We start from the raw sequence: 25,705 nt of genomic DNA, 5'->3' as shown, positions 1-25,705 counted from the left end.
GTAGCATTGGTTTCAGGAGTAGAACCCAGTGATTCACCACTTACACATGACACCCAGCGCTCATTCCAACAAGTGCCCTTCTTACTGCCCGTCACTCATTTAACCCATCCCCCACCCACCTCCTCCAGCAACCCTCAGTTTGTTCTCTGTATTTTAAAAAATTTTTAATGTTTATTTATCTTTGAGGAGGGAAGGGACAGAGAAGAGAGAGAGACACACACACAGAATCTGAAGCAGGCTCCAGGCTTTGAGCTGTCAGCACAGACCCTGACGCAGAATCCGTGAGCAATGAGACCATGACCTGAGCTGAAGTCAGCTGCCCAACCAACTCAGCCACCCATGGGCCCCTGTTTTTCTGTACTTAATAGCTTCTTATGGTTTGCCTCTCTCTGTGTTTTTATCTCATTTTTCCTTCCCTTCCCCATGTTCATCTGTTGAGTTTTCTCAAATTCTACATATGAATGAAATCATACGATATCTGTCTTTCTCTGCCTGACTTATTTTGCTCAGCATAATACACTGTAGTTTTATTCATGTTGTTGCAAATGGCAAGATTTCATTCTTTTCTTCAGAAAGTAGGATTCTAGTGTGTATGTGTGTTTGTATACATACCACATCTTCTTTTTCCAGTCATCAGTTGATGAACATTTGGGCTTTTTATGTAATTTGGCTATTGTTGATAGTGCTGCCATAAACATCGGGATGCATGTGGCCCTTTGAATCAGTATTTTTATACCCTTTGGATAAATACCTAACACTACCATTGATGGGTCATAGGATACTTCTATTTTTAATTTTTTGAGGAACCTACATACTGTTTTCCAGAGTGGCTGCACCAGTTTGCATTCCCACCAACAGTTCAAAAGGGTTCCCCTTCCTCCACATCCCTGCCAACATCTGTTGTTGCCTGAATTTTTAATGTTAGCCATTCTGACAGGTGCAAGGTCATATCTCATTGTGGTTTTGATTTGTATTTCCCTGATGATGAGTGATGTTGAGCATCTTTTCATGTGCCTGTTACCCATCTGGGTGTCTTCTTTGGAAAAGTGTCTATTCATGTTTTTTGCCCATTTCTTCACTGTATTATTTGGGGGTTTTGGCTATTGAGTTTGATAAGTTCTGTATAGATTGGGGATACCAACCTTTTGTCTGACATGTCATTTGCAAATATCATCTCCCATTCCGTCTATGCAGGGAACTGCTCTTCCGTATTCTCCCAGTCAATCCTTCTTTCATTTTCTGAAAAAGCCCATGATAAATGATTCCCCATTCTTATTTTACAAATGAGGAAAACCAGGTTGAGAGAATTCACAAACTTTGTCCCAGGTAGCTCTCTTGTGAGGAGAGTGGTCAAGATCAACATGTAGCATTTCCCATTTCAGAGCCCAGGCAATGTTGCCTACATGGGAGTGGCGGACAAGTTACCAGACTGTTGCTCTGGGGTGGCTCAAAGGTGCATCCAGAGGCATTGAGGGTGTCCTTAGGTTACTAAGCTCCTGTAGGTGGGACTGGGCAACAAGGAGAGGTATCAAAAACAAACTTGCTACAGTTGTATATTTGTAGGAAACAGATACGGTTATGGCAGTTCCTAGGAAGAAGGGAATGAAGGGAACAGCATTCCTTTCTGATAGCTCATGCATTTATAGCATTGTAGGGAATGGAAGGGAACCACTTCAAATTGCACTCAGTACAGGAATCTTCCATACATCCTCACGATGAATGGGCTCTTATCCTTGGCTTGATTACCTCCAGCCAATAAGAAGTTCACTCCTCACATGGCAGCATCCTGTTCAGGAGCATCCTAGCAATCCTAGACTGAACTGACAAAATGTATTCATTGGTGGTAGCTCTGCCTTCTAAATTTAATCTCTGTGGAACACGAATGACCTTACAATTCATGTCTCTTCTGAAGATTTCTATTTAGGAAGTAAAACTTATGAGCACCCCCCCCCCCACCATATATGGTCCTTGTGTGGCTATTGGGCTAATATTCATTACCCAGTATATGGCACGTGTGTGCAGCAAGGACCTTTGATGTCTTGCTTGTCACAGCATCTGTCTGTCAACCTCCCACTCCCTCCCTTTCTCTTTATAATATTGATTGGGCTTTCTTCTGATTTATGAAGTAACACATATTAATTGCAGACCCCTTAGCAAATAATATTGACAAATGGATCATTATTAACTTCTTATTCTGAACCAGGCACTGTGTCACATACACTTTAAACATGCAGTATCTCATTGAACATTCACAACAGCCCTTCAAGGTCATGTTTTCTTCCATTTTAAAAGAAGACTCAGTAGACTTGGTTAATTTTCTCGTGTTCACACTCATTAAAAGAGGTTTCAAACCCCAGTGTCTATCATAGCCTAACAAAGGCAGTGAAAACAACTAATAACCTGGAGAAATTATGCCAGTGTATTTTAATATATCTCCCCTGTGTTTATTCTGCCCAGAGACATTCATAATTTTTCATCAAATTGGAATCATACTGTATGTACTGGACAACGATGGACATAAGGTACCATTCAGTGGCTATACTACCAATTTATTTAAATTTTCCCCTGTTGAAAAACATGTAGGTAGTTTTCTGCTTGCTTGCTAACAAGAATAGTGCTGTGGAAAACATTCTTATAAATACATATTTGTGCAATTTGCACCATTTTTTTTCTTAAAATAAATTCCAAGGAATAGAATTCTCTTATAAAAATACTTGGAGTTGACCACAACTTCCCAAAAGGGGTACTACAGGTAAGATTAAAAAAAACTGCACCCAGAAGTTATTTTTACCTTTTTTCCGAAAATTATATTAAGGCAGCATTCTTGATTAATTCATTATGCTCTGCATTCCGAAGCCTAAAACAACATCTGGCACATACTGGTATTTGTTGAATGATTCAATGAATGTTTGAAATGAAAGTGACTTCATTGAGCCTCCTTTAGGGGAAGATCCCCATATTCCCTGAGATTCCTAGGAAATGAAAAACAAATTTATGAAACCAACACAACTGTTTACTCTTATGTTGGACCCAAGGATGCTTTGTCTCTCACTGGATCTGGCGGTGGCCCTACTACATATGGAAAAGCCCACAAGATTTAGACTCCAAACACTTGGAACACAACCCCAGTTCTCCATGCACCAGCATGTACCATTCTTCTGTGTACACCATTGTGCATTTACAAGCTGGAGCAATTTGACATCTCTAGGTGGGAGCCCCTCATCACAATAACTGGTTAGATCAAATGATGTCTAGGTAAAATTCTCTGACTGTGCCTGAGTCAGTAAGAGGATATCTGTCTTTGAAAGTAAGATTAGGAATAAGAAAGAAGAAAGAAAGAAAGAAAGAAAGAAAGAAAGAAAGAAAGAAAGAAAGAAAGAAAGAATGAATATAGAAGACTTCAGCTAGTTGATAATCTGATTTCCATTTCTATAGCACCTTACAGTTTCTATCAAGTTGCATACTTAAGTCATACAATAAGATATCCATTATTATTTCCATTTTACAGATTTGGAAAGTAGTATCTGAAATTCATTTCCTTAAGTAAACCCAGATCACATAGGTAGTAAGTGGAGCATCAGAATTTGTAGACATGCCTGTCTGGAACCCAAGCTGGTATTCTCTCCACTACCCCATCCTGCTGACCCCACTGCCTGCCTCTCATTTCACTTCCCCCATCTGATAATGTTTCCTCCAACTTCTGTATTTCCCTGAGGTCACCAGTCACATACAGACATGTCCAGATCCACCAATCAGGATCCCAGCCTACCTCTACAACTGGCTAGCTCCTGCCATCTGACTCCAAGAAGAAAGGGACAATTTTGGTGTTGAGTCTGTCCTCACTATAAGAATAAGAAACAATTATTCATGAAGTCCTGGCTTGAAACCATATCATGTCTCAGACACACTGCAGCCCAGCTGTCAAACAGAAGCACTTTTTATCACCAGGAATCTGGCTGTTTTCAAACCAGTGACCTCAAGGTAAAAGATTCAGCCAAGTAGCTCATTAGCAAGCCAGAAAGTGTTTCAAGCCAGCCATTCTGCCCCAACTGGCTTGCCCAAATGTGGAATCATTTAGGAGGATGTAACGATGGGTGCCATCTGTGGTGATGAATCTAACTGGTGTCATCGTTAGTTCCCAGAGGGAGTTCTGTGCATTCCAAGTTTCCTTGCCCAGCCTCAGAATAAATCACAAACAGCAGCTGGGACCTTGGCTTTCATGGAAATGGTGCTATTTTAGAACAAGGGACACTTCCTTGATCATTCAGAGATTAGGAATGGCCAGTGACATTTTGAAGGGGCCAGTTTGGATGTGACTGAAATGGCAGCTATGGGCAGAGCCTGAGAACTGGGGGTGTCCAGCAAGGACGTTTGGAGTCAGATAAAACTGTGGGAGGAGAGTTAAGCAGAAATGAGTCAATGGTGAGAAAATGCAGTTGCACAAAAGAAATTTGAGTGCAAAAGCTGAATAAAAATGGACCCATCTTAGGGAATTCATTGATTCACTCATTTACTCATTCATTTACCAAATGTTTACTGAAACACCACTCAGGGTCATTAAAGTCTATCAATGAACAAAATTGACAAAGATTTCTGTCCCAGTGCAGGTTGTATCCTTGTGAGGGAAGACAGACAAACAGCAACTAACCTAAGAAGTAAACAAATTATAGAATGTTACGATAGAGGCAACAGCAAAATCCCAAGAAAGGACTCAGAAGCTCAGAGAGGGTAAAACCTGAAGGGGATAAAGCCTAAGAATTCAGAGATGAGACCAAATGGACCAGGGCAGAGAGTCGAAGAGACCACAGGGACAGAGAGTGTGTTGGTTTGTGCTGATGCCACTCAGGGTGTTGACATTCATTCACTCACCCATTCAGTTAATGATTGTGCATCTGACAAGCACACAATGTTTATGAAAGATGCCCAGCCCCAAGGAGCTTACAATTCAGAGAAGTGGTTTTGAATACACATGACAATATCTGGAAAAAATATTAAAATTCAAACTTCCAGGCTTCAGTCTTCAGAGTCTCATTCTATACCATTGGTATTTTCACAAAGATTTTCAGGTGGCTCTACATATAAATAGTTAATGACAAATAGGACATGTGCACAGGAAAGTTGTCTAATGCAAACTGAATGCTACATCAGCAAAGGCTTTCTGGAAAAGGAGTCCTGATCTAATTCTTCAAGGTTAAGCAGGAGGTGCTAAGGCAGGTATGAAGAAGGGGAGTTTCACTTCCAGTGGGGAGAGCCTGAGCAATGATACAAGAAATAAGATGGGTTTCATGAAGAATGATCAGCTTTTGGCCCTGTTGGAAGCCAAAATGATTAGAGGTAGTAAGGGAAAGTTAGGGCAGATGAAGACTTAGTGAGCAAGCAACTAGCCATTAGATCTATCGGTTCTCCATTCCACGGGCTCACCTTTATCCTTGAAGAAAACAACAGACAGGACTTCTGATGTGCACTTGGCCAACTCTTGGCCATTATTCTCAGCCCTCACTTCTTTTATTCCTGCCTAGTGTTCACCCACTCTCAAGTACTGGTAAGAGTCATGTCAGAATGTTGGGCTATTCCTGAAACAGAATGGCTAATCCACAAATGTTTGTTGATAAATTCAGTATACAGACAGTTGTTGACTTGTGGAGATGTTGCACAAAGATGATTTTTAAGCTGTATCTTTAAATTTTACTAAGGGTACTCTCAAAAAATGACTGGGGTATATAAGAATCCAAGCCTACTTGGTAAATTATGATGGCTTCAATATGGTTGTTCAGCTATTAGTAGGGGAAAGTAGAAAATGAGGCCAGTTCAAAAGGCTAAGGACAGATTTTGAAGTGTCTTGAATGTTACACAAAACAGCCTGAACTTTATTTTGAAGATAAAGGGGACATCTGTTTTGTTTTGTTTTGTTTTAATATGGGCTGAACATTTACTATATGCTGGTCATTGTGATAGAAATGCAGAGATGACAATGATCAAACAGAGGTGGTTCTGTCTTCTTGGAACTTAGTCTAGAGGGAAAAACAGACAACAGACCATTGCATTGTGGCAAGTATCTAGCACTGTCCCAGCTGGATGGGAGATCCTATGTTGGTCACCCTGGTGACATATGAAGGTCTTCCCTTCATGCCACACCAAGCCTCTGGAGGTCCTGGGTCCTATCTTCTATCCCTAGAAAATTACAAATGTCCCAGAGAACTGAACAAGATGTGGACTACACAGTCAGGTCAGATTAGGAACTGAGCAGAGCATGGAATGGAGAAGTCTCACTTCCAGCAGATCGTTCGACAGGCAGCACAACAGCTGTTGTCAGTGAGAGGTCTCCAGTAGTTGGTAACAAGGAAGAAAACTGGACATTGTCCAGGCTTGTACATGGCTCTGGCTCCAATGCTGATGATGGAGACTTTCTTGTCCACAAGTAGGAATACACTTCCGAGTGATTGACGTTGGCATCTCTCTGCCTTATATTGGAAACAGTGCCTTTAAATCTTTAAATAGTCAAGTACACCAAACAAATGTAATCACAAAATGCCAAGAAGCAAAAACCCACATAAATAAATGATCATTTTCCTTCTCGCTGATTTCTGAAAGCTCATTATATCTGAACTCACTAAACAAGATTTCACAGACTCTATTTGTCTAGCTTGTAATTAAAGCACTAGTTTTCCCCAGTCTGAAGTCATGTGGGGCAAGAAAACTTCAGGAAATTGTTCTCAAAATGGCATTCTTTCTAAATTAGTTGTAAAATTTACATTGCAAACTAATCCCCATTAATAGAGTGTATATTTTAAATTTGTGTTATTCTAACTTAATTAGCTATTTGCTACTCTAAAAAAAAAAAAGGTAATCAGGAAGGCAGGGGATGGAAAATGCACAATGTGTGTGTCCAATAACTGCTTAATAATTACATTGGAACTTTCATATCCGAATAGCTCAAGCACTCCATAGTCCAAGAGTGCTGGCTTTTCTCTCCTGGAGGATCCATCTAGAGAACAATCTGTAAGATTCATTAAAAGGAAAACAGGTGGTGGGATTGTGAACTTTGTCTTTAATTCTGCTAAATGGTAAAATGGAACAAGATGAAAATGGCAGGTAAAAGAAGTTGTATCAGTTAATATAAGCTACCTTTGAGAATGATAAGGTACCCAGACTAACACTTAAGCAAAATAAAAATATGTTTCTCTCTCCCACAAAAGAGGTATGGATAGTAATATTGGGCAGGATAGCTTTTTTAATTTGTCAGGACCAAAGTCCCTTCTACCTTTCTGCTCTGGCATTGTTGGCACACAGCTTCTACCTCAGAGTCCAAAACGGCTGCTCAAGTACCAGCCATCACATTTCCCAACAGGAAGAAAGAGGGTAAGCAAACAGGTTGCCTTTGGGAACATTTCTTCCAAATCACACCTGACTTCTTACATACCATGAGCCAGAAAATGGTCACTTAGATACATTGGACTGCATAAGAGGATAGGAATGTATTCTATTCATGACAGACTTACATTCAACCAAACTTCTCTGGTTATAGGTGTTTCCAGATGGAGAATAAAAGAATAATATTTTACTCCTGCTGGGGTCAGGGAGTAGGTATGGTTTCTTAACCCAAGAGAAACACCCATTCTAGGAATTAGAGGAAAATCACCTTGAGCACTTGCACAGAAAGCCTCAGTGTTTCTAGAAGCCATTAAATGCTTTCTCATATACCATAGAATCCTTTCACCTCTTTCCATCTCCCTTGCTGAAAAACAAGAGACATCCCAGAACTCCACACATCTGTGAGGGAGATTTTCTGGCTCCTTTTCCCTCCACACTAGCTAGTGAAGGCTTCCCTTGTTCAATGAGAAAGAGTTCAAATCATTTCACATTTCAGATGGAATTTTCATATATACAATTTGATCTGATTAAGAGACCTACCTTGCACAGCTATTCATGTTTCTTCAAATGACATTGGTAGGCTCTTGATTTAGGCTGTGGACAGGAAGGGAAGGAAGAGGGGATGGTTACTGTCCATGGTGAGAATCCAAGGCATTTACCAAGAGAGAAAAGCCAGCTCTGGCAGAATCCAGCTTCTGGGAAGCCACCCAAGGATTGTTTGCCCATCCATCCCTGCTGTTCAGAGGAAACTGCCTCTCTTTTTACACAAGGTCCATCTTTTTGTTCTTACAAAATCTTCAAAGGCATATTCTTGGATGGGGGAGGGGGCACATGGAGCCACAATCAAATGATCAAGTCTTATTCCAGATTTTTGAAGTGGAGATAAAGGTCAAGAGTCCTTTCGTTCAAAGATAAAAATCCAAGTGTTGCCAAATGGTGTTAGAATCAGAAATGAAGTGCAGAAATGCTAGGTGACATCACATGATCCCATTTTTGAGCCTTATTTTGTGTTTATTATGTGAAATCAGTTTTTATCATTTCAGAAACAATCCTTGTTAATTTCAGATCATATAGAAAATAAGGTAACATAACAACTTAAATGAGAAAATAAAAAAATAAAAAAATAAAAAAATCCTATTGTTATGGGAGATTCTCCTTTCCATTCCAGAACTCTCTGACCACCAAGTAACATGTTCTATTGCTCTTCATGTGCAGTTTCCTATTGCTATCACGGAAGATATTCTAAGGTCTACATGAGCACCGCATGTAATTCCTGGAACTATAGTAGATATAAAGGATACCAACAGGAGACACCTGATAAAGTGTCTGATTCTTGATTTAGGCTCAGGTCATGATCTCAGTTTGTGAGTTCCAGCCCTGCATGAGTTCCAGGGCTTTGCACTGACAGTGCATGGAGACTACTTGGGATTCTCTCTCTCTCTCTCTCTCTCTCTCTCTCTCTCCTTCTCTTTCTCTCTCCCTATCCTGCTTGCATTCTCATTATCTCAAAATAAATAAATAAACTTTAAAAAAAGATAACAACAATCTGGCCAGTTTAAAGTAACATAGATAAGCCCTCTCCTTATAAAATCATATATATATATGCTGAAAAAATATATCAAACTGTTTAACACGGAAATGGACTAAAAAAAAATAAAAGGAATAAAAGGAATTCCTAGCATTCAGGAATAGACAAGAAGTAAAACCAGCATGATAATCTTGATGCTAGGAGGCCCCTCAGGGTCTGGGACCAAGATATGTGTCACAGATGAGAGCTTGAGTTCTGCTATCGAGGAAGAGGCAGGATCTACGGTTTTATGTCCATGCATGCAGACAGCTGGAGCTGAGTCTTTGCATAAATTCCAGTTTCCTAATGGGTGCCCCACTCAGTGAAAACACTATTCACTCCCCTAAGAAATAACAATGACTCTGTGAAGATTATTAAATGTGGCTAAAGGCACTAATGAGAAACTGACACCCAAGCCTGTGTTACTAAGATCATAAACTACAGTAAAAACTATTGTGGGGGTGCCTGGGTGGCTCAGTCATTTGAAGGGCTGACTCTTGGTTTCCCTTAAGGTCATGATCTCACGGTTCATGAATTTGAGCTCCGCATCAGGCTCTGCATTGTCAATGCTTGAAATTCTCTCTCTCCCTGTCTCTCTATCCCTCCCTGTCTCTGTCTCTCTCTCAGAATACATACATAAGCTTCATTTAAAAAAAAAAACTAGTCTGATAATGATGGATACATGTCATTATACCTTCCTACAAACTCATAGAATGTGCAATAATAAGAGTGAACCCTATCGTAAAGTTCTGTTGTAAAGTATGGATTTCAGGCAATAAGGATGTGTCAGTGTAGGTTCATCTATTGTGACCAATGTACCATTCTGGAAAGTGAAAGGAAAAGGAAACAAGCTGCACCATTCTGGGGAGGGATACTGGTAATGGAGGAGGCTGTGCATGTGTGGGTCATGGTGTTTATGAGAAATCTCTGTATCTTACTCTCAATTTTGCTGTTGACATAATACTGCTCTAAAAATTTTTTAATCCTATTTCAGTCCACTAAAACCCAAGACTCCCTCAGAACAATTAGGAAACTCCTTTATTCCCACAGGAAGAAAAAAAGTGGTAAATTTTTTTTTCCAAAGATGTTAACAACCACATAAAGAAACAAGCTATCACAATGGATCATCAGGATATAAGAATTAATGCTTTAAGAACTGCCAATAACAGCGACAACAACCAAAATAACAACAAAACAAGTGTTAACTAATATTTTTTGGAAGGAAGGAAGGAAGGAAGGAAGGAAGGAAGGAAGGAAGGAAAGAGGAAGGAAGGAAGGAAAGAAGGAAGGAAGGAGAAAGAAAGAAAGAAAGAAAGAAAGAAAGAAAGAAAGAAAGAAAGAAAGAAAGAAAGAAAGGAAGGAAGGAAGGAAGGAAGGAAGGAAGGAAGGAAGGAAAGAAGATTAAAGAGATAAAGAAAATTGAACTATAAGCATAAAAAAACAAATTAAATAGCAATACGGTGTGAAAAAAGCAAACACATTTGAAAATGTCCAAAATAAGACTTCCACTCATAAACAAATAGGTTGTTGTAGTTGAAGTAGTATACATTTAACTAAAATTCGATATTATTGAAATAACTTTTAGTAAACTGAACAATCTCACAGAGCCATCAAGAATGTAGGAGAGTAAGAGATTGAGAATCTCTTGAGGTAGACATAGACATAAAGGAAGTCCAACATACATCTAAGAGTTCAAAGACTCAAGAAGAGAGGAGCTTGTATTTGAGGAAACCCAGAGAAGTTTTTCAACACTAGGAAGATATGCATCTCCAGCTTGATGAATTCCAAGTTGTCATCAAGATAAATACAAATACCTAACAGTTTTCCCTTGGGGCGAAGAGGGGTGGGGAACACTGGAGAATGTCAAAGTAAAACAATCAGAAAAAAATACAGATGAATTCCAGGAAGAACAAAGCCTATCTAGTCAGTAGGCTTTTCATCAGCAACAATAGATGCAGAAAATCATGAAGTAATATCTCCAAAGTGCTGGAGAAGAGCACCATCAGCTCCAAATTCTGGAGCCAGATAAATGACAAAGAGAAGGTAACACAAAGACATTTTTTAGATCAATGCTTATAGGTTCTTGCTCAAAAATACTATGTAAAAAGTCATTGCAGAATAAAAAAAAAAAAAGTGAGGGTAGAAAAATAGTGCCATGCAGTAAGTACAGACGAACAAATAAAATCCACAAATCTATGGGTTTAAAAAAATCTTTTGGGGGTTCCTGGGTGGCTAAGTCAGTTGAGCATCAGACTTGAGCATCAGCTCAGGTCATGATCTCACGGTTTGTAAGTTCAAGCCCCAAGTTAGGCTCTGTGCTGATGACTCAAAGCCTAGAGCCTCTTCAGATTCTGTGTCTCCCTCTCTCTCTCCCCTTCCTAGCTCACACTCTGTCTTTCTCTGTCTCTCAAAATTAAATCAACATTTTAAAAAATTATTTTAAAAAGTTGTTTTGCATTAGGGCCACCACACACTCATCCTAACATTTGAGGGATGTGCTCCAAAGTTATCATTTATGGCAAGAAAGTTTTTGAATCTTGGTTGGAATTTGTTGGTCTACCAGCATTTTCTGTTGTTTTCTTTTCTCAAGGCACTTTTATAAAAGCCCATGTCTCATATCAGATTAAATAAGCATTAACTGTAAGAATAAAAATTATGAGGACGATAATTTGGATTGGCTTAAGAACAAGGTGGATTTTAAATTGTAGATTTTGTTGTGAGGAAGGATAAAAGTATTAATTAACTTTACACATTGTAAGAATGCCTAATACAATTGAGGAGAACCACGAAATAATTACAATAATTATGCTTAACTTCCAAACAAGGAAAAGGAAACAGATTCAGATAAAATTCAAGCTTTTAAGCAGAAGCTGGGAAAAGAAGGAAACAAAACAATTAAAAGTTAAATACAAAATGCAAAATAAGATGTACAATCACAATAAATATCGGGTCCTCGAGTTTGGTTAAAAAAAATATGTAGTTTATACTTATTCACACCTAAAACAGAACCTTTCATTCCGGGAGGAATTTATAACCCACCCACAAGTCATTGTGGAGACACCAGTAAATAGAATAGATGATTATCTTATCTTTATGAAATGTATATTTTAGTAGGGTGAAGTATCACTAAACAAATACATAATATTGATATAAATAAGCCTTTACTGAGTTGACTAGTGTCCCTCCAAATTCATGTCCCCTCAGAACCTGTGGGTACGACTTTCTTGGGAATAGAGACTTCGCAGATATAATTAGCTAAGTTAAGGTGAAGTCATACTGAATTAGAATGAGCTCTGGGTCCAGTGACCTGTCATCGTAAGAGGACATCACACGCAGGGACACACGCACGGGGAGGAAGGCTTTGTGAAGATGAAGGCAGAAGCTGAGTGATGTGTCAGCAAGCCAAGGAACATCAAGGAGTCCATGTTCGTGCCAGAAACCACCTGAAGTGAGAGGGAGGCAAGGAAGGATCTTCCTACAGTCTGCAGAGGGGGCACGGCCCTGCAGACAGCTGGGTTTCAGGATTCCAGCCTCCAGAACAGTGAGATAATATGCTGTTTGTTGTTTTAAGCCAACCGGTTGTGATCGGTTTTCATAGCTGCCCTAGGGAACAAATACAGAGTCTTGTTGGGTTTCGTTTGTTTGTTTGTTTGTTGTTTTTTTGTTTTTTTAAATGTTTTATTTATTTTTAGGAGAGAGAGAGAGAGCGTGAGCAGGGGAGGGTCAGAGAGAGAGGGAGTCACAGACTGAAACAGGCTCCAGGCTCTGAGCTGGCAGTCAGCACAGAGCCCGACGCGGGGCTCGAACCCACGAACCGTGAGATCATGACCTAAGCGAAAGTCGGACGCTTAACCGACTAAGCCACCCAGGCGCCCCTTGTTTGTTTGTTTTATTATTGAAGTCTAGTTGGCGTATGGTGTTATATTACTTCCAGGTGTACAATACAGTAATTCAATGATTTTATACATGCCACGGTGCTCACCATGATAAGATAGTGCTGTCACCATCTGTCACCAGACAGCATTATTATAATCGTATTGACTATATTCTCTACACTGTACTTTCTATCCCGTGACTTATTTTATAATTGGAGGCTTATACCTCTTAATCGTCACCTCTGATATCACCCATTCCCCTCTCCTCTGGCAACCACCAGTTTGTTCCCTGTATTTATGAGTCTTTTTCTGTTTCTTTTTTCCTTTTACCTTTTGTTCATTTGTTCTTTTTTCTTTTTTTCTTTTTCTTTTTCTTTTTCTTTTTTTTTTTAGATTCCACATATAAGTGAAATTACATGATATTTTCTTTCTCTGTCTGACTTTATTCACTTAGCATAATACTCTCTAGGTCCACCAGTGTCGTCATAAATGACAGGATCTCACTCTTTTTGAAAAATAAAGCTGGACAAAGCTTAACGAGTGATTGCAGGGCAAGGAATGTTAGATACGGTGCCAAGAATGGTCTCTCAGAGGAGTAAAATGTGAGCCAAGAGTGAGCTCGGAGGACAGCAGGGGAAAGGGTTCACAGTAGAGGACAAAGCAAGTACAAAGAGCCTGGGGAGGAAACATGCCTGGTATGTTCTATGAGCAACAGGGGCCTGGCGTTGTACATGGACAAAATAAGAAGGGGACTGTTAGGAAACACTCTGAAAAAAATCTGTTACATTGGATCTTATAATCCATAATAAGGAGTTTGAGTTTTATCGTATGTGTGATTGGAAGATGTGAAAGAGTTTAAGGGAGGGAGCATGCTCAGCTAAATATTTAATAAGGAGTAAAGTGAATGGTAAAAATGAATGAGCATAGAAAGATTTTTAAGGAAGGAATAGAACATGGACAGCTGGTGTGGTCCATTAATATCTAGCCTAGGTGGCTCAGGTGCTTAAGCGTCCAACTCTTGGTTTTGGCTCAGGTCATGATCTCATAGTTTGTGGGTTCAAGCTCCACATTGGGCTCTGCATTGATAGGGTGGAGCCTGCTTTGGATTCTCTCTCTCTCTCTCTCTCTCTCTCTGCACCTCCCTTGCTTGCTTGCTCACTCACTCACTCTCAAACATTTATTTAAATCTACCAAAATAAACAAAAGAAGTAAAAAGAAGTAGCTAAATCATGATAAAAGAATAATGCATAAAGATCATAAAACAATTGTTAACCTCTATGTATCAAACAACTTAACCTCAAAATAAATTTGAAGAAGGAAGAGGTGAAGGACAAGAGAATCATAATGAAAAAAACCAATACACAGAAGAGGAGAGTTTGAAACATCTCTCTGAGATAAATAATAATAATTTCCAAGAGAGACTTCTGAAAAATCAGTTAGTTAGGCTGCATGTATAAAGCTTGTTCATTGATATCATCCTATATCCAACAGACAGAAATTATACTTTATCTGCAACCATATATGGAGTATTTCTAGAAGTCGGTCACACTGTGAAAAAATGGCATCACATAACTCATTCTCTGAACATCATGTCGTAAAATTAGAAGAAAAATAAAGGCAGGGCAACTCTGACTTGTCTTTCTCTTAGTCGATATACATTGAGAATTTAATAGGTGCCAGATATTTTTCTGTGTTTTGTATATCAGTTCATAACAACCCCAATGGTGTACTTACTTCAAGGTAAAAAAAACGAAAGAGAGAGAGAGAGAGAGAGAGAGACATATAGGGAGTTTAAACAACTTACCAAGAGCAGGTGGCATTATTGGATGGAGATCTCATTGGCTTATTCTGTGACGTCTTTTTATCAGTTTAGCCAATTATATATTAAATCTCAGCCATAGGCCAGGCGGTATCCATCTTTATAGCAAGAGGCTCTAGGTTCACAGATGACTAAAACCTCCGGAGCTAGATTGCTTGAGTCTGATTTTGAATTTAGATGTTGGAGTGGAAAAGTCAGTTTCCCTCCTCTGTGTCTCCCTTACGATGACACAGGACACTTCACTCTGACACTCGTAGGTACCAGAACAAATACTTTTCTGTGACACCACCTGGGTGTCCTGTAATTTAACTCCATTCTGACACTATCTTCCTGGAGGTGGCGTCAGATCCCACCAGTGAGGAAGGGCTCAGTCTCTCAGGACTGCTCTCACCCCACATCAGATACCAGTCACAAGAGGCAGGCCCCCAGGTTACCCACAACTTCTGTCCAGCTTGGCGACAAATCAGAGGTTCCCATGACCCCCTCTTTAGGTTTGGTTAATTTGCTAGAGCGACTCACAGAACTCAGGACGACACTTAATTTACCAGTTTAGTAAAGGACATGATAAGGGATACAGGTGAGCAGCCAGATGGAGAGACATGCAGGGGGTATCTGAGAGGGGTCCAAGCTCATGAGCTCCTCTCCCCTTGGAGCTGAGATGTGTCACCCTCCCAGAATGGATGTACTCACAAACCTGGAAGCTCTCTTAACCCCATACTGTTAAGATTTTAGGGAGGCTTTCTCACATAGACATGATGACATATTAGCTCCACATCCAGCCCCTCTCCCTTCGCTGGAGGATGGGAGGTGGAGCTAAATCTTCCAAGCTTCTGATCATGACGTGACCTTTCCATCCAGCCGCCATCCAGGAGCTCACTCAGAGTTCTCCTCATTAGAATAAAAGATGCTTCTAGTACCCGTTAGCACTTGGGAATTTACAAGGGCTTTAGGAGCTCTGTGCTGGGAACCCAGAGGAAAGAATTATATATATACATTTTCTATGATCTCACAGACTTCAAACAGTAATTAACTTCCTCTTACTTAGTTTTCTTACCTATAAAATGGGTTTAATAATTGTACCTACTTCAAAAGCTTATTGAGAGAGTTAAATGAATTAATACATAAAATACATTTTAAATGATGTGGAGCCCATGGGGCTCACCTATTAGGGGCTAGCCTTTGTTATGATAAATGCCCATGGCTCCCTTGATCTACTTTATCTCCATTACCTTCTTTTTTTATATATAGGTGTTTTGTTGTTTTTTTTTTTAAAGACAGAGAGAGACAGAACATGAGGGGGGTAGGAGCAGAGAGAGAGGGAGACACAGGATCCAAAACAGGCTCCGGGCTCTGAGCTGCCAGCACAGAACCCGATGTGGGGCTCAAACCCATGAACCACGAAATCATGACCTAAGCCAAAGTCCAACACTTAACTGACTGAGCCACCCAGGTACCCCTGCCATTATCTTCAACATTGGGCAATTTTTACATTCCCACTCATTCCAACTCTTATCTATATACTGATGAGGCTGATCTTCCTCCCAGTGACCTCACGAGGAACCATAAAGTTTTGCCATGCCCTCATCATCTACTCTTAACATCAGCCTTTTACACCGTCTTTCCACGCAGGATCATTTAAATTATTTGAGGTCCAGGGGCACCTGGGTTGCTCAGTTGGTTAAGTGTCCGACTTCGGCTCAGGTCATGATCTCATGGTTCGTGGGTTCGGGCCCCTCGTAGGGCTCTGTGCTGATGGCTAGCTCAGAGCCTGGAGCTTGTTTCAGATTCTGTGTCTCCCTCTCTCTCTGACCCTCCCCTGCTCACTCTGTCTCTATCTCTCTCTCAAAAAATAAATAAAACATTAAAAATTTTAAAAATAAATAAATAAATAAATAAATAAAATTATTTGAGGTCTAGGGCCTCATACCAAAAATATTTAGTGATCCATTTCCTTCCATTTGACCCTCACTGCTCCTGGCCTCTGTGAATCACTCGTGACTCTTCATATCAACCGTTCCAACATCTGTTCAGCCAAGGTCCTTCCCATCTACCACAAATTCGATTTAGATTCCCAAATAATTATCAAATTTCCCACAGCATTAGTCCACTTAATATTTTCTCTTAGTTCAATAACATTTATCTAGTTGACCTCCTCAGTACATTATGTCTAGACTTATCTTCGTAGGAATGTAAATTAATCAGACCACTTCTCTGCTTTCAACTGTGTCAGCCATTCCTTGCTGCGATCAAACAAACCAAGGCTTTCAGGACGGTGTGTAAGGTCCCACCATAGAATCACAGGATCACAGGAGCCAAGTGGAATTACTCTGAGCTTCTTAAAGAGCAATGCCTGCTGGTTCACGTTTCCATGCCTTTGTAGGCAATTCCCCCTCTGTTTAAAGTCTTTTCCCTCCTCTCTCTGTCTGAAGACTCCCACCTTTCTGCATAACATTCAATCAACATGGTTTATGAAAAGTATAATTAAAGGTCTTGTAAATTTATATTTTTGTGACTTTTTGTACAAGACAGTCCACAGATTAGAAAAGAATTTGTTGGCAGATCTCATATCTGCATGTGGAGTTTGTGCAACCTGGCAAATGGTGGGTGTGGGATCTTTCTGAGCAGGGTGGAATAATTATTTGAGCTCTGGTGTACTAGGCAGGGAGTTCTGGACTGCTTGCTTCAAATCCAACCCTCAAGGACTCTGGTTTTTCTCCGTGTCTTTGTCTAAAACACAAAATTTGATCTTCGAACTCGGAGGAAAGAATTATCCAGCCAGCTTCTTCCTCAAACCAAATTTGGAGAGTCGGTCAATGAAGAAATAAAAAACCTGGGTTACTTTTTCCTAGTTGAGCTCAGAGGTCTGAAACCATGAAAGAGAAAGAATTAAAAATAAAGAATAAAGAAAGAGTGAAATAATAAAAGGAAAAATTAAGTTCTATGCCTAGTGCTTGGGATATACTTGAACAACTGTGTGTTCAGGAAACACAAAATACTTATTTAACACACACCAGGCTCGTTTATCCAGAGTAAATGAACCCAAAAACTTCATATCACATGGACCTCCCTATCCATACACACAAACTAAGTAAATGAAAATCAGGCCTTGCCTTCTGTATTATAGGGTACAGGAAAAGATAGGGGTAGGAGGCTGTATTTATGATGGTTAGTGGCTGAGTACCAGACACAACACACTACATGTGCATCCACCATGCCAGGGGAACCCCACTGGCCCCATTTCACCAAGGACGTGGACCTGTCATCGAGAAGTCAAGAAATGTGACTCGATCCACACAGCTTGTAAACCAGATGTGGTTGTGAAAACTGTACATAGTAATGCAAATAAAGTACTGAGAAAAATGATGAGCACATAGCATGCTTTCAAGAAAATTGGATGTTAATATTATAACACATGGGGCAAAATTTGACAGTTTGTAAGGTGTGCATGATGTATGTAGTCGTGTTGGTTAAGTCAAGTTTCAAAATAACATCAAAGGAGAGGGGCGCTTGGGTGGTTCATTTGGTTGGGCATCTGACTCTGGCTCAGGTCATGATATCACGGTTCATGGGTTTCAGCCTTGCGTTGGGCTCTGGGGCTCTGTGCTAACAGCTCAGAGCCTGGACCCTGCTTCAGATTCTCGGTCTCCTTCTCTCTCTGCCCCTCCCCTCTTCTCTCTGTCTCTCTTTGTCTCTCTCTGTTTCTCTCTCACACACACACACACAAATAAATAAACATTAAAAAAATTTAAATAACATCAAAGGAGTTTAAACTATGGAAGGATAAGCAAGAAACTGCTAGTAGGGAGCAGTACCAGAGGTTTGGTAAGAACAGAAGATTTAATTTCATTGTACACCTTTTGATAGTTTAAAGTATCTTGTTTATGCATGTATATTTTATTTTTAAAAAGCCATCATGGTCTTTATCCACTATAGATTAAGATCAGACCATATATGCCAATATTAGCTCTCATGCTCTCCACAGAGAGGGATGATGACACCTCAAATTACAATTCAGCCTGGAGTGGGGGTGGCCTGAGAAAGGCTATGCAATGACTAATCTTAGGGTAATTAATCATCCACTTCGTCTATGCCCCCAGATCCCACACCGTATCCAGAAACCAGGCAGGCAGGCAGGAATCCTGTCTCTCAAGTTCTCCATCTCTGGTACAAATCCAAGATACCATCACCATCATCAAGGTGACGTACCACCTGTAGTTAAAAACACAGTATTGTGTGCCTCAAAATGTGTTAAGAGTATAGATCTCATGTCAAGTATTCTCACCTCCCCCCACAATAAATAAATAAATAAATAAATAAATAAATAAATAAATAAAGGGCACAAGAGGGCTCTGGAAGGTGTTGGATATGTCAATAAACTTTTATGGAATATAATATACTAACACTTACTGTGCATTTTCTAACCTATGCGGTTAAACCCTATTGTTGCTTTCAATTTAGTGATGTGAAATAAAAGTTTAGGGATTTAATGACACATCCAAGTTCACACAGTAAGAAAGAAGAGACAAGACCCAAACCCCATCCCCCTGACTTCCCAGATTCGTAGCTCAACATGACAACAATGTTGTCATAGTAAATAAAAGCGATTCCCGTTTTTAGCTATTAGCCATTTTCAGAGTCCCTGGATTCTCTCACAGCTGTGAAAAATGTCCTCACAACCACGAATGCACCTACTTTCTTTTTTCCATCTCCTCAAATGTTTGACTGTTATTTGCACACACAGTGTGGACCACTGACCTTTCAACCCATCTGATCGGGTTGCGACGTGACCTCCCTGTGTAGGCAGAGACTCAGACTTCCTTTATGCCGGTTTCCTCCCTGCATCCTTCAAGGGCTCTCAGGGCAATATTTTCTCTGCTTTGAATTGGAATGATGAAGGATGCTTACCCCAATATGAGACTAAAACATATGTTTCCACCTCTCTCTGCTGCCTTGCTAAAATTTAGAACTGTCGCATCAAGTCTGACTTTGTCCAAAGCCTGGTGAGGCCCTTTTCTTTCTCTGTCCCCACACAGCAGCTTAAAGCCTGGCACTCTGCCCAAATTGTATCATATTTCCTTTCATTTGGAGTTTTGCTTTATTCTTTCCCCTCTGCTATGAGAGTGATTCCCTCCCTGAGCTGTGGAGCTTGGGTGCCATATAAATTAAAATTTAATATGTGTTATTATGATCACTATTATTATCATTACTGTTATTAATAATGTTCTTTTTGGCAGCGTTTGGAAGCCATTCCAGCAGTGACATTTGGCTCCCAGGATAATGGATCTTTTTATGTACAGGCTTGTAGACTTGAAGCCTGCTGTTTTCATTGCAGAGAGAGCAATTGCCTGACATCAAGAGACCTGCGGGAGCTGGGAAACTCTGAGAGCCTTGGTTATATTTTCCAACATGAACCAAATCTCTTTGGGTGACCAAGATGGAAATGCTCTGCCACAGTCACTGAAGAAAACAATGAGGCCGTGCAACTAGTTATTCATTCCTTCATTTAATAAAAAGTTTGTTGTTTGCTTGTGGACCATTTATTTTCTTCTATTTAACATTAAATAAAGGCCAAGCAGTGTTGTAAGCGCTGGGGATAACTCTTCTTGCTATTACGAAGCTCAGGGCCTTGAGGTAGACTGTAAAACACAATGTGGACAAGTGTTACGAGAGTCAGGGAGCGATGGGACAGTGCAGGTGACAGCGACGGTGTGGCTGAGTCGGCGGTGATCAGGCTAGGACCTGAAGAATGAGTGGGAGTGCACCAAACACATGAAGAAGAGAGCGTTCCAGAAAGACAAAACCACTCGCACGGGAGCCCAGTGCATGAAGACTAAAGCAGATCCTAGCCTTGGTTATGCTAGAAGAGGCTGTGCCAGCAAAGGCGTCTGGTGAGAGCTGCCATCCATGGACCGCAGTGAAGAGAGGCAGAATGAGTCATCCTACGAACACTCGTGGATCCCGTCTCACTCACCACAGAGCAGGGAAATAACGGATGGCGGACAGCGTGTTATATTTCACGTGCTAAGAAATATATGGTTCGAGGGGCGCCTGGGTGGCTTAGTCGGTTTAGCGTCCGACTTTCGCTTAGTTCATGATCTCTCGGTTCGTGGGTTTGTGCCCTGCTTCGGGCTCTGTGCTGTCTGCCAGCTCAGAGCCTGGAGCCTGTTTCAGCCTGTGACTCCCTCTCTCTCTGACCCTCCCCTGCTCGCGCTGTCTCTCTCTCTCCTAGAAATAAATAAAACATTAAAAAAGAAAATAAAAAAAAAAAGAAATATATGGTTCGATTTTGGAAAAGAGAGAATGGGGACAGCTGTAGGCTATCGGGAGAGCTCCCTGAAGCAGATAGAATTTGAACATGAGGATGACAACCCAGTTCCCAGCTCCATGTTGATTCTCAGTGGTTGTGGACGGGGTGCCACCACCCTAAGTTCCATGCAGGCATTGGGACCGAGGGCTGTTAGGAGCCTGCAGGGTGCGAGACCAGGAAGGGTGACAGAGAACAGCAACTGGGGACACAATGACCCCAAAATGGAGGCACATCATGAAACCAGGTTGTGGCCCAGACAGAGGAGCCCAATTGCAAGTCAGCGGGGTGGTATCCAGGACACCTGGTAAAGGGAATGTGCAAAGTGGAAGGAGGGAGATGGTGCTGGGAAAGACCCTCTGACCAGCAGGAAGTGGCTCAAGCCTGTTTTGTCAGTTGCTGCAGGCTCTGTCCTGAGGGAGGAGGGAGCCAGGAAAGATCCAACCCACCTGGGTGGCTTCTCTGTGTCCAGGCACAAGACCAGGCTGCATTGGCAGGCCAGGCAGAGACTAGCATCTCAACCCCTGATTTTCAGCCTCATGTTACTGTACCGCTCTATCTTGATTTTATTTCTTTTCTTGTTTTTACCAAACATAATTTGCTTGGCCCCAAACAACTTGGCTTTTCCAACCCTGAGGCTGTGAGCAAAACAGCAGCTACGGAAGGAAGGAGGTCTCTGAGGTCCGATATGCAAATAGCCACATTTTTCATGTGCCTGAGGGTTCTCAGAATCACAACCCCCAATGGTTAAATACCCTCCAGAAGGTTAACACAATGGAAAATTGCTTTTTTTTTTTTTTTTTGGAGTCTTTAACCTATTTTATAGAGAATGAATTCCCTTAAACATTTTTAAAGATTTTCTGATTCAGAATCACTGCTATGTTACTTAGGAAGCTAAACCTTTCCTATTTTCCTGATAACTAGGAATCCTGGGAAGACCAACCAGCTATGTCTCCACGCTTCTGTATCTATGCTAAGGACATGTTCAGCAGCCTCGTGCATTCACATTTCCCTTGTATGGTGTGCAAATACTTTCAGAGATGTTCCTGTATGTGTGCTCATCGGTCAGCACCTTGTGACTGCCAGAGAGATGCTTCTAGTCCCATTCCCCAGGGGTAAAACTGAAGTCCTATACGATTGAGGCAACTTCTCAGGTTCGTGGAGACTACTTGTGTCCATCTGGTCCCACGCCCTGTGCTCTTTCTGCTTCGTCCTGAGGACTTCCTCACCAGTTTGAGCACTAGAAACTCTACCTCCTTTTGGTAGTCATGGCCTCCTTATAGGGTGAGAACAGGGTGGAGAGAGACACTCAGAAGGGTGTCAGGTATATAAAGTCACCTGCTCCTTCCCTCTGCATAACCAGAGGAAACACTCTTTGTGACAATACCACCCAGAGTTTCAGGTGACCTATGAGGTACTTAAATTCTAGTTATTGGTAATTAAAATTTGGCTGTAGTGATGTAGTCATTCATTCAAAAAATTTTGCATGTATTTATTGCATTACTTTTCTTAGGCTGGCACTTATCTGTCATTTTCTTTCAAAGCCCAGTCTCATTTAACTAAAGTACTATCTCCCCAAATGGACCAGTAGAGGTACGTTTAGTACATGTAGATTTACTTTTGCATCCATTTTACATAAAAGCATAAACTTGGAGAAAGTAAACATGAATTTCGTGATGTGCTAAACACAAAGTCCAAATTGGAGAAGTATGGCTCAGGCTCCAGGTATCTTTCTTGCTCTCAAGAAGGTTGGCCTTATTTCTTCCAGCCACAGTTCTCATTCCTTCTAAGACTCATGAAAATACATTCCCTTTGTTCTCACATTTCCAATGTGTATAAATATCAAAAATGTAATCTTGGATGCTAGTCTCCATAAAATTGAAAAATCTGTTACAAATTAGAATACTATGGTATGTGAATCCTCATCCTTCTAAAAAGCAGGTGGATGAAGATAATAAAGCAATGTACGTTTCTGGCCCATTCATTGGCTAAGTGCTCTAACAGTCCCCCCTTCCCCATAAACCATCCTGAAGAGGGCTTGCCTCATAAAGCATTATCTTTCTTATAAAAGGGGAGGGATATTTTACATTATTCCCCCATCCCAAGTAAGATAGGGGGAGGGGGAAGAAAGAACCAGAGCTCACGTACCATGCAGATGAGGTCAGTACCATGACAGGAAGTTGGGCGGTTCCCTAAAGGCTGATACTAATAATTGCAAGTGTTTACATGGAAACTGTGGGACAGACGCAGGTGGGAGGTGAAAGCAGATTGAAGAGAATAGAAGAAAGTGCCAGTGAACTCAAAGACAAATCCATATAATGTTGAATCTTATGAACAAAGTGGAAAAAGATTTTTTTTAATGATCAGGGCCTTGATGAGATGTAGGATAATTTTGTAAAGTCTACCATAATGTGAAACCAGACTCCTACAGAACACAAGACATGATTGAGGCATAAAAAATATATGGAAGTTGATTTGTAGCCAATATTTTCCCAAATTTCATGAATAATGATGATGATAACGATGATGATAATGACTTTAATGTACAGATCTAGGTATTGACTCAGTAAGTTTACTGAGTTAAATAAATAAAATGAAACACAAATCTTGATACATTATAATCAATCTTTTGAAAACTGAAGATTAAGACAAAGATCGTAAACACACACACACACACACACACACACACACACACGTCTCTATAATGAAAGAAACAACAGAAAGGGGTAAGACTGCTTAGCAGAAATAACAAAAGTCAATAGATAATAGAAACGTTTAAAATGCTGAAAGAAACAAAAGCCCACCCAAATTTCCTCATACAGGTTAAAATGTCCTTCAAAAATAAAGTCAAAAATAAGAACTTTACAGAGAAAAACAGTATCTGAAAAAATCTGTGGACATTAACCTGCATTGCAAGAGATGTTAAAGGAAGATATTTAGGCTAAAGAAAAATGATACCAGTGCAAAACTCAGATCCATCAGAAAGAATAAAAGTACCAGAAGCAAGATGCTATGTAAGTAGATATAAAAGTGAATTTTTTTCTTTTACACTTTTATAGTTTTAGCATGTATGCTTAGATCTTCAAGCCACTTTGAGTTAATTTTTGTATAGGTTATGAACTAAGGGTCCAAATCCATTCTTTTACATGTAGCCACATGTAGTTGATGTCTACTGGCCATTTGTTGGCCATTTGTTAATGTCTATTCTTTCCTCACTGAATGGTTTTGGCACCCTTGTTGAAAATTAGCTGACCATTGGTGAAAGGCTTCTTTCTGGACTCCCAATTCTATTCCATCGATCTATATAGATATCTAGGCTTGTGCCAGTACCATGCTGTCTTGATTAGCATTGCTTTGTAACAAATTTTGAAATTTGGAAGTGTGAGAGCTACTTTATTCATCTTTTTCAGGATATTTTTGATTATGTATGTTTTTTTATTTTTCCATTTTCCATTAACCTGAACATTTTCACCTGTGTGGGGAAATAAGTGTATTATTTTCCCTAAAATGTCATTAGAATATATATTAATTTTTATTGAGAGTTACTTGACATACAACATGATATTAGTTCCAGGTATGCAACATGATTTTATTCTTGTATATCCGTGAAATAGTCACAGTGACTCTAAATTAACATCCCTCATCACACATAGTTACATTTTTTTTTTGTGATGCAAACTTTTAAAATCTATTCTCTTAGCAACTTTCAATATACAGTATAGTATTATTTATTACAGTTACCATGCTATACATTATATCTCCATGACTTATTTATATTATAACTGGAAGTTTATATATTTTGACCAATGGGTAAAAGTAGTTATATAAATTTTATGATCAACTCATTGGTTTCTAAAAGAAGTCATCTGGGATTCTGAAAGATATTGCCACTGAATCTGTAGTTTAGTTTGGGGAAAATTGCCATCTTCTCAATGTTAAGTCTTTCAATCCATGAATATGGGATATCTTTCCATTTATTTAGATCTCTTTAATTGTTTTCAGCAATGTTTTGCAGTATGTTTTTTTTTCACTTTTGTCTTTTACTTTCGTTTTTCACTAATGTGAATGGCATTGTACTCTGAATTATTATTTTTTGAAAAACTTTTAATGTTTTTTATTTATTTCTGAGAGAGTGAGAGAGACAGCATGAACAGGGGAGGGTCAGAGAGAGAGGGAGAGACAGAATCTGAAGCAGGCCCCAGTCTCTGAGCTAGCTGTCAGCACAGAGCCCGACGTGGGGCTCAAACCCACCAACAGTGAGATCATGACCTGAGCTGAAGTTGGATGCTTAACCGACTGAGCCACCCAGGCACCCCTTTGAATTTTTTTTGAACGTTTCATTTTCCATGTGTTGGAATTTAAGTGTATCAATCACAATATAATTAATTCTTTTGGTACTGATTTTATATCCTGCAACCTTGCTAAACCATTAATCCTAATAGATTTTAGAGGATTCGTCAGAATGTTCTATATGAAAAATTATGTCATCTGTGAATAGAGATAGGTTTACTTCTTCCTTTCCAATATAGATGTGCTTTATTTCTTTTTCTTGTCCAATTGCTGGCTAGAACCTCCAGTAAATGTTGAATAAAAGTGGCAAGAGCAGACATTCTTGTTATCTTTTTCCTGGTCTTAAGAGATAGCATCAAATCGTTCACCATTAAGTACGACTGCTAGCTGAGGATTTTTTATAGATGCCTTTACATCAAGTCGAGGACACTCTCTTCTAGTCCCACTTGTTGAGTGTTTTTGCAAAACTTCTTTTGTTT

Source organism: Hyaena hyaena, unplaced genomic scaffold, assembly GCF_003009895.1.
Source record: "Hyaena hyaena isolate Hyena2069 unplaced genomic scaffold, ASM300989v1 scaffold_169, whole genome shotgun sequence".
NCBI classification, from domain to species: domain Eukaryota; kingdom Metazoa; phylum Chordata; class Mammalia; order Carnivora; family Hyaenidae; genus Hyaena; species Hyaena hyaena.
Note: the sequence above shows the minus strand (reverse complement) of the source record.